The sequence below is a fragment of the Notolepis coatsorum genome, assembly GCF_963971535.1.
Source record: "Notolepis coatsorum genome assembly, chromosome: 11".
Taxonomy (NCBI): domain Eukaryota; kingdom Metazoa; phylum Chordata; class Actinopteri; order Aulopiformes; family Paralepididae; genus Notolepis; species Notolepis coatsorum.
Window position 1 is genome coordinate 2,370,203 of NC_140175.1, and position 7,487 is coordinate 2,377,689.

General features: G+C 48.6%; 1 pseudogene across 1 annotated transcript in view; it reads right to left on the reverse strand.

Annotated features, from left to right (window-relative positions):
- Positions 1-1,583: 1,583 nt before the first annotated feature.
- LOC311236467 overlaps positions 1,584-7,487 on the reverse strand; it is a 25,797-nt pseudogene continuing 19,893 nt past the window's right edge. Inside the window, exons 3-7 of the transcript XR_014621079.1 lie at positions 7,396-7,482; positions 5,616-5,877; positions 3,709-3,848; positions 3,265-3,370; positions 1,584-2,313 (exon numbers count right to left, since the gene is read on the reverse strand). The product of XR_014621079.1 is annotated as an uncharacterized misc_RNA (transcript). The remainder of the gene's footprint in view (positions 2,314-3,264; positions 3,371-3,708; positions 3,849-5,615; positions 5,878-7,395; positions 7,483-7,487) is intronic.

Here is a 7,487-nt window from a genome sequence, read left to right on the forward strand (position 1 = left end):
AACCCACAGTGTCCCTCCCAGCCTCAATCTACATATCTTGACCCTATCGCTCCTAGTACTGTTGTACTGTAGTTAGTTGTTGTACTGTAGTTAGTTGTTGTACTGTAGTTAGTTGGTTGTTGTACTCTAGTTAGTTAGTTGTTGTTGTACTGTAGTTAGTTGTTGTACTGTAGTTAGTTGTTGTACTGTAGTTAGTTGGTTGTTGTACTCTAGTTAGTTAGTTGTAGTACTGTAGTTAGTTGTTGTACTGTAGTTAGTTGTTGTACTGTAGTTAGTTGGTTGTTGTACTGTAGTTAGTTAGTTGTTGTACTGTAGTTATTTTGGGCCCAGTAGTGCTACTGACGTGGCTCATGGGGAAGAAGCTGTAGTTAGTTAGTTAGTTAGTTAGTTAGTTAGTTAGTTAGTTAGTTAGTTAGTTAGTTAGTTAGGGTTAGTCTCATAGAGGAGAAGCTGTAATTAGTTAGTTAGTTCGTTAGTTAGTTAGTGTTATCAGGTTCATAGAGGAGAAGCTGTAGTTAGTTAGTTAGTTAGTTAGTTAGTTAGTTAGTTAGTTAGTTAGTTAGTTAGTTAGTTAGTTAGTTAGTTAGTTTAGGAATATACTACATTAGTTAGTTAGTTAGTTAGTTAGTTAGTTAGGGTTATCAGGCTTTGCTCGCACCACACCGGTGTAGTTATAGTAGCAGCAGCCTACTAGTAGTTAATAGTGGAATAACTAGTGTTTTGCTGTTTTCACTGTTGTAATTTCACAATTTCAAATAAACATTCATTGCAAACATCACTTGAAGCTCAAATGATAGATAAGACACATTGTAGAAAAGTCCTTTAATTGCCATAAGTTGATTTCACTTGGCCAGGTTCTTTAATAAGGGCAGCAATCATAGACCAACAAGGCCGTTTGAGAAACATGGACATAGTGTCTGTCGGGAGCCTATTCATTCTCCAACAGTAACCGGTTTCATACATCATCACGTTGTGAAACACGTAGCTTTATTGAATGTCCACTCGATGGGGTCACATGGTCCCCGCTCAGCAGAGAGCTCTGTTCTCACGCTCTATGTAGTAGACTATACTATAGACGGTACAAAAATAGCTCCAAAGATATGTATCGTAATGGAGACGCCCTTTAAGGAAAGCTTTCTTCCTCATCATACAAAATATGTACCATACAGGTGTAAACCTTAAAAGAAAAAGTACATAACAAAAAGCCAAGGTATTTTAATTTGTGTGACTGTGACATATCCCACCCTGAAGGTCTGGTTGTAAGTCCGTAGTAGGGCTGACCCCTATTAGTCGATTAGTCGACTAATCGGTCGAAAGGAGCCGTAGTCGACTAGCCAACCTCTTAGTCGAATATACAAAAAAAAAAAAAAAAATATTAATAATATTTTTAAATTATTTTTATTTTTATCATTCTTTCCAAAAGAAAAGAGGCCTAGAAGCGTGGCTAACGCTAATGGCACACATACCAGAGGCTAACTGCCTAAGAAAACAGGCACAGAGGCACTGAAAGAGGATTTCACCCATCTAATGAACACACTAGACTAGACACATATCAAGATGTATCTTTTGCAGAGTATCTTTTGCAGAGGACAAGAAGCCTCCAGTCGACTCCTTCAGACATTAAGCACGACTAATAGTCGACTAACGGCAAATTTTGGCCAATCATAGTCGACCATCCAAATCCTTAGTCGGGGGACAGCCCTAGTCTGCGGTGCGTCTAGAAGTCGTCGATCTCGTACCCAAAAGGGTAGTCCTGCGTGGGCTGAGACTCCAACGCCATCCCGTCGAACGGGCTCTCGGTGGACCAGCTCTCCACGGGGAACCAGGAGTCGTACCAGGCGGTCGTGCTCTCGGTCACGGCGGGCGTCGTCGTCGTGGGGGCTGTCGTCGTGGTCGTCGTCGTGGCGACGGTGGTGGTGGTGGTGGTGGGGTTGTTGTTGTTCAGTCTCTGGAGACGCAGCTTGCGCAGGCGCATCAGCCGCAGGCGCCGGAGACGCTCCGCGTTGGGCGCGGTGTTGGAGTTGGACGCCTCCTCCTCCTCCTCCCCCGCGCCCGCTCCGACGGCGCCCCCCGGCCCCCACCCGCGGCCCGGTGGTCTTCTTGGGCACGAAGCGGACGGGCCGGTTGCCGTTGCCGGCCATGATCTGCTTGATGCGGTCCCAGTTGGACTTGGCCAGCGTGAAGCTGCAGGGCGACGCGCCGGAGTCGTAGCCCACCATGCAGAGACGCACCTGGGCCGTGTGGCCGTCCGCCCGCGCCGTCACCCGGTACTCCCCCGGGTTCAACAGGCGCCAGTAGTCGCCCCCCCGGCGGCTAGAGGAGGAGAGGGGAGAGGGGGGAGGGAGAGGAGCAGAGGAGGAGGAGAGGGGGGAGCAGAGGAGGACGAGAGGGGGGAGGAAGAGGAGAGGAAGAGGAGAGGAGGAGGAGGAGAGGGGGAGGAAGAGGAGAGGAAGAGGAGAGGAGGAGGAGGAGAGGAGGAGGAGAGGAAAGGAGAGGAGAGGAGAGGAGAGAGGAGAGGAGAGGAGAGGAGAGGAGAGGAGGAGAGGAGAGGAAGAGGAGAGGGGGAGGAGAGGAGGAGGAGAGGAAGAGGAGAGGGAGAGCAGAGGAAGAGAGGGGGAGGAAGAGGAGAGGAGAGGAGAGGAGGAGAGGGGGGAGCAGAGGAGGGAGGAGAGGGGGGAGGAGAGGAGCAGAGGAGAGGAAGAGCAGAGGAGGAGGAGAGGAAGAGGAGAGGGGGAGGAGAGGAAGAGGAGAGGGGGAGGAGAGGAAGAGCAGAGGGAGAGGAAGAGCAGAGGAAGAGCAGAGGAGAGGAAGAGCAGAGGAGGAGGAGAGGGGGAGGAAGAGGAGATGAGCAGATGAAGAGGAGAGGAAGAGGAGAGGGGGAGGAAGAGGAAGAGGAGAGGAGGAGAGGAGAGGAAGAGGAGAGGAAGAGCAGAGGAGGAGACGAAGAGGAGAAGAGGAAGAGGAGAAGAGGAGAGGAAGAGGAGAGGAAGAGGAGAGGGGGAGGAAGAGCGGAGGAAGAGGAGGAGAGGAAGAGGAGAGGGAGAAGAGGAAGAGCAGAGCAGAAGAGGAGAAGGGGAAGAGAAGAGCAGAGGAAGAGGAGAGTGAGAGGAAGAGGAGATGAGGAAGAGGGAGGGAATGAGTGAACAGGGTGAGGAAAACAGCAAACGATACTCATAATGCATCCAATCCCCACTATGGTCACTATGGTTACTGTGGTCACTGTGGTCACTATGGTCACTATGGTCACCATGGTTACCACCAGACATACCAGTCTTCACATCATGTTTGACGCCCCTCCACGGAGATGGTGGCGTTGGCCAGCGGGTTGCCCTCCACGTCCTTCACCACCGCCCTTTATCCCGCGGTGCACCTGCAGGGGGAGACAGAGAGCTTTTATCCAAAGCGCTTTTCCACGACGCACGCCATTCACTCAGACATTCACACACCGACCGACGGCGGACCATGCAAGGTGCCGACCTGCTCGTCATTTAAACCCTTTCACTGCCCAGGGGGTGTAAAGTACTTGGGTAATTGTACTTCATTACAATACTTAAGTACTGTTTTTGGGGATTTGTACTTTACTTAATTTTTGTATCTACTTTATCTACTAGTAACGCGTGGGAGGCTCACCTGCTCTATGAAGGCCAGCAGGGAGCTCAGTTGTGATTGGAGGATGGAGAGGAGAGGGCGGGGGCTTGAGGGGCTCACCTGCTCTATGAAGGCCAATAGGGACTCTCGGTTGTTCTCCCACTCCAGAGGAAGCTCGCTCTCGTGGGGAAACTTGTCGCAGCCCAGGAAGACGGACAGCTCGAAGCAGTTGGTGTGCAGGTAGCTGAAGTCATTCATACCTGGGGGGGGGGGGGGGGGGGGGGGGGTCCACAGAGGAGTCTCGTTTTAGTTTGATTTTATTTGACATTTAAAAAAATACAAGATTACAGAAAACATCAAGGATGCTACACAAAAAAGTCAAGACTTATTTCCATTGTGGTCCTTGGTTTCAGGCAGACAAGCGATACAAAACATGACCACAAATAACAATTTGACAAATTGTATCAGACAACATTTTCATGCATTTTAATTTTTAACATTGTCGAGGAGCCATGATTTGACTTTTTTCTTAAAATTGTGTCGGCTACTACTGTGGTGTGGCAGTGAAAGGGTTAACCCTCTGTGGGTGTGGCAGTGAAAGGGTTAACCCTCTGTAGTGTGGTAGTGAAAGGGTTAACCCTCTGTAGTGTGGTAGTGAAAGGGTTAACCCTATGTGGTGTGGCAGTGAAAGGGTTAACGTTCTGTAGTGTGGTAGTGAATAGGTTAACCCTCTGTGGTGTGGCAGTGAGAAAGGGTTAACCCTCTGTAGTGTGGTAGTGAAAGGGTTAACCGTCTGTAGTGTGGTAGTGAAAGGTTAACCTTCTGTAGTGTGGCAGTGAAAGTGTTAACCTTCTGTAGTGTGGTAGTGAAAGGTTAACCTTCTGTAGTGTGGCAGTGAAAGGTTAACCTTCTGTAGTGTGGCAGTGAAAGGGTTAACCTTCTGTAGTGTGGTAGTGAAAGTGTTAACCTTCTGTAGTGTGGTAGTGAAAGGTTAACCTTCTGTAGTGTGGCAGTGAAAGGGTTAACCTTCTGTAGTGTGGTAGTGAAAGGGTTAACCTTCTGTAGTGTGGTAGTGAAAGGTTGACCTTCTGTAGTGTGGCAGTGAAAGGGTTAACCTTCTGTAGTGTGGCAGTGAAAGGGTTAACCTTCTGTCGTGTGGTAGTGAAAGGGTTAACCTTCTGTAGTGTGGCAGTGAAAGTGTTAACCTTCTGTAGTGTGGTAGTGAAAGGTTAACCTTCTGTAGTGTGGTAGTGAAAGGGTTAACCTTCTGTAGTGTGGTAGTGAAAGTGTTAACCTTCTGTAGTGTGGTAGTGAAAGGTTAACCTTCTGTAGTGTGGCAGTGAAAGGGTTAACCTTCTGTAGTGTGGTAGTGAAAGGGTTAACCTTCTGTAGTGTGGTAGTGAAAGGTTGACCTTCTGTAGTGTGGCAGTGAAAGGGTTAACCTTCTGTAGTGTGGCAGTGAAAGGGTTAACCCTCTGTAGTGTGGTAGTGAAAGGGTTAACCGTCTGTAGTGTGGTAGTGAAAGGGTTAACCTTCTGTAGTGTGGTAGTGAAAGGGTTAACCTTCTGTAGTGTGGTAGTGAAAGGGTTAACCCTCTGTAGTGTGGTAGTGAAAGGGTTAACCCTCTGTGGTGTGGCAGTGAAAGGGTTAACCCTCTGTGGCGTGCCAGTGAAAGGGTTAACCCTCTGTAGTGTGGTAGTGAAAGGGTTAACCCTCTGTAGTGTGGTAGTGAAAGGGTTAACCTTCTGTAGTGTGGTAGTGAAGGGTTAACGTTCTGTCGTATGGTAGTGAAAGGGTTAACCCTCTGTGGCGTGGCAGTGAAAGGGTTGACCCTCCGTGGCGTGGCAGTGAAAGGGTTAACCCTCTGTGGCGTGGCAGTGAAAATGTTGACCCTCTGTGGCGTGGCAGTGAAAGGGTTAACCCTCTGTGGCGTGGCAGTGAAAGGGTTAACCCCTCTGTGGCGTGGCAGTGAAAGGGTTAACCCTCTGTGGTGTGGCAGTGAGAGGGTTGACGGTGTCACTACTCACTCCCCACCACGGGCTTCCAGCTGGCCCGGTTCACGATGCCCTGCCCCGCGGTCACGTCCTCCGTGTGGCACGACGTCCTGTACGTCTCCGTCATGGTGAGGTGGCTGTGGGCGTACGCCATCGCCAGCCAGCGGAACATGGTGTCGTCGGCCGTCTCCCCGCAGCGCGCCGTCGTTCTGTTCTGCCGCTGGATGCGCGCCCAGGTCTCCTCGTTCATCTCGTGCTCCGGGACGAGCCGGTCGCCGCGCCGCGCGTTGTTGGGCTGGAAGAGAGAGACGGGCATCATCACAGAGGACCCGGGAGGACGCAGCGTGAATACTTTACGCAAGCAAGTTGTCCTTTTGCGCGATCTGATTGGCCACTGACGTTTCTGGTCATGTGACATGTGCGCCCCAATCGTGTGACGGCAAGTTCTTTGGACGGTTAAGCTTAGGCGCTCTTTCGAAGTTGGTTAAGGTTAGAGTTTGTCTTAGAGCAGGGCGATAGAACGCCAGCCCTGATTCCAAACTCTAACCTTAACCAACTTCGAAAGAGTCGCCTATAAGCTTAACCAGTGATAAACTAGGCGTTAGGTCGTTTGCAGGCTGTTCGACACGGAAATGGGCTAAGACACTGTTCGTCATGCGATTGGGCGCACATGTCACATGTCCAGAAATGTGCATGGCCAATCAGAGCGCAAAACGGGAACGCGGAAGGACAACTTGCTTGTGGGAAGTATAGACGCACCCGGGACGCAGCGTGACGTCAGGTGACGTGCTGCGTGTTGCTACCGTGGTGTGTGTGTGTGTAGTAGGGCTGACCCCCGACTACTCCAATAGTCTACTAATCGACCGAAAGCAGCCAACCTATTAGTCGAATGCAAAAAAAAAATATATATATATATATATAATATTATTATTATTATTATTTTTTAAATCATTCTTTCCAAAAGCAAAGAGGGCCTAGAAGCGTGGCTAACGTTAATGGCGCGCATACCAGAGGCTAACTGCCTAAGAAAACAGGCACAGAGGCACTGAAAGAGGATTTCACCATCTAATGAACACACTAGACTAGACAAATATCAAGATGTATCCATCAGTGGACCAATTGCATGCTTTTGCAGAGGACAAGAAGCCTTCAGTCGACTCCTTCAGACATTAAGCACCCCCCACAGCCCAAATGGAATGATAACAAATAAAAAATAAAAATAAATAAAAAATATATTATAATATATATATATATTTTTTTTATAGTCGACTACCAGTTTTTTCGGCCAATCAAAGTCGACTATTCAAATCCTTAGTCGGGGACAGCCCTAGTGTGTAGATAAGATAAGATAAGATAAGATATTCCTTTATTGATCCCCTTGGGGAAATTCGGGCATCATAGCAAGCGTGGGGAGGGGGGGAGGGGGGGAGGGGGGGGGGAGGGGGGGGGGGGGGGGTAGAGGTACGGGAAGGGTAATAGTAGAAAGACATAAATATAGGCAATCAAATTTGATCTGAATATAGAAATATGAGAGAAATAAACAGTGTGGACAATATAATTAACTCTGAATATAGAAACATGAGAGAAATAAACAGTGTGGACAATATAATTAACTCTGAATATAGAAACATGAGAGAAATAAACAGTGTGAACTATATAATTAACTCTGAATATAGAAACATGAGATAAATAAACAGTGCAAACAATATAATTAACTCTGAATATAAAGACATGAGAGAAAAAAAAAACTGTGTAAACTGATGAGGCATCCAATCAGAGGAGGCCATCTAGGGAGGTAGAGCAGGAGCCTTACAGATTTGGGGGGGCGCTGCATGTCAAAAGAGTAGGCCACCAGCTTCTCTCCTCCCTGCAGATTGGCTCCCAGCACAAAGGGCGTGCGCTCCA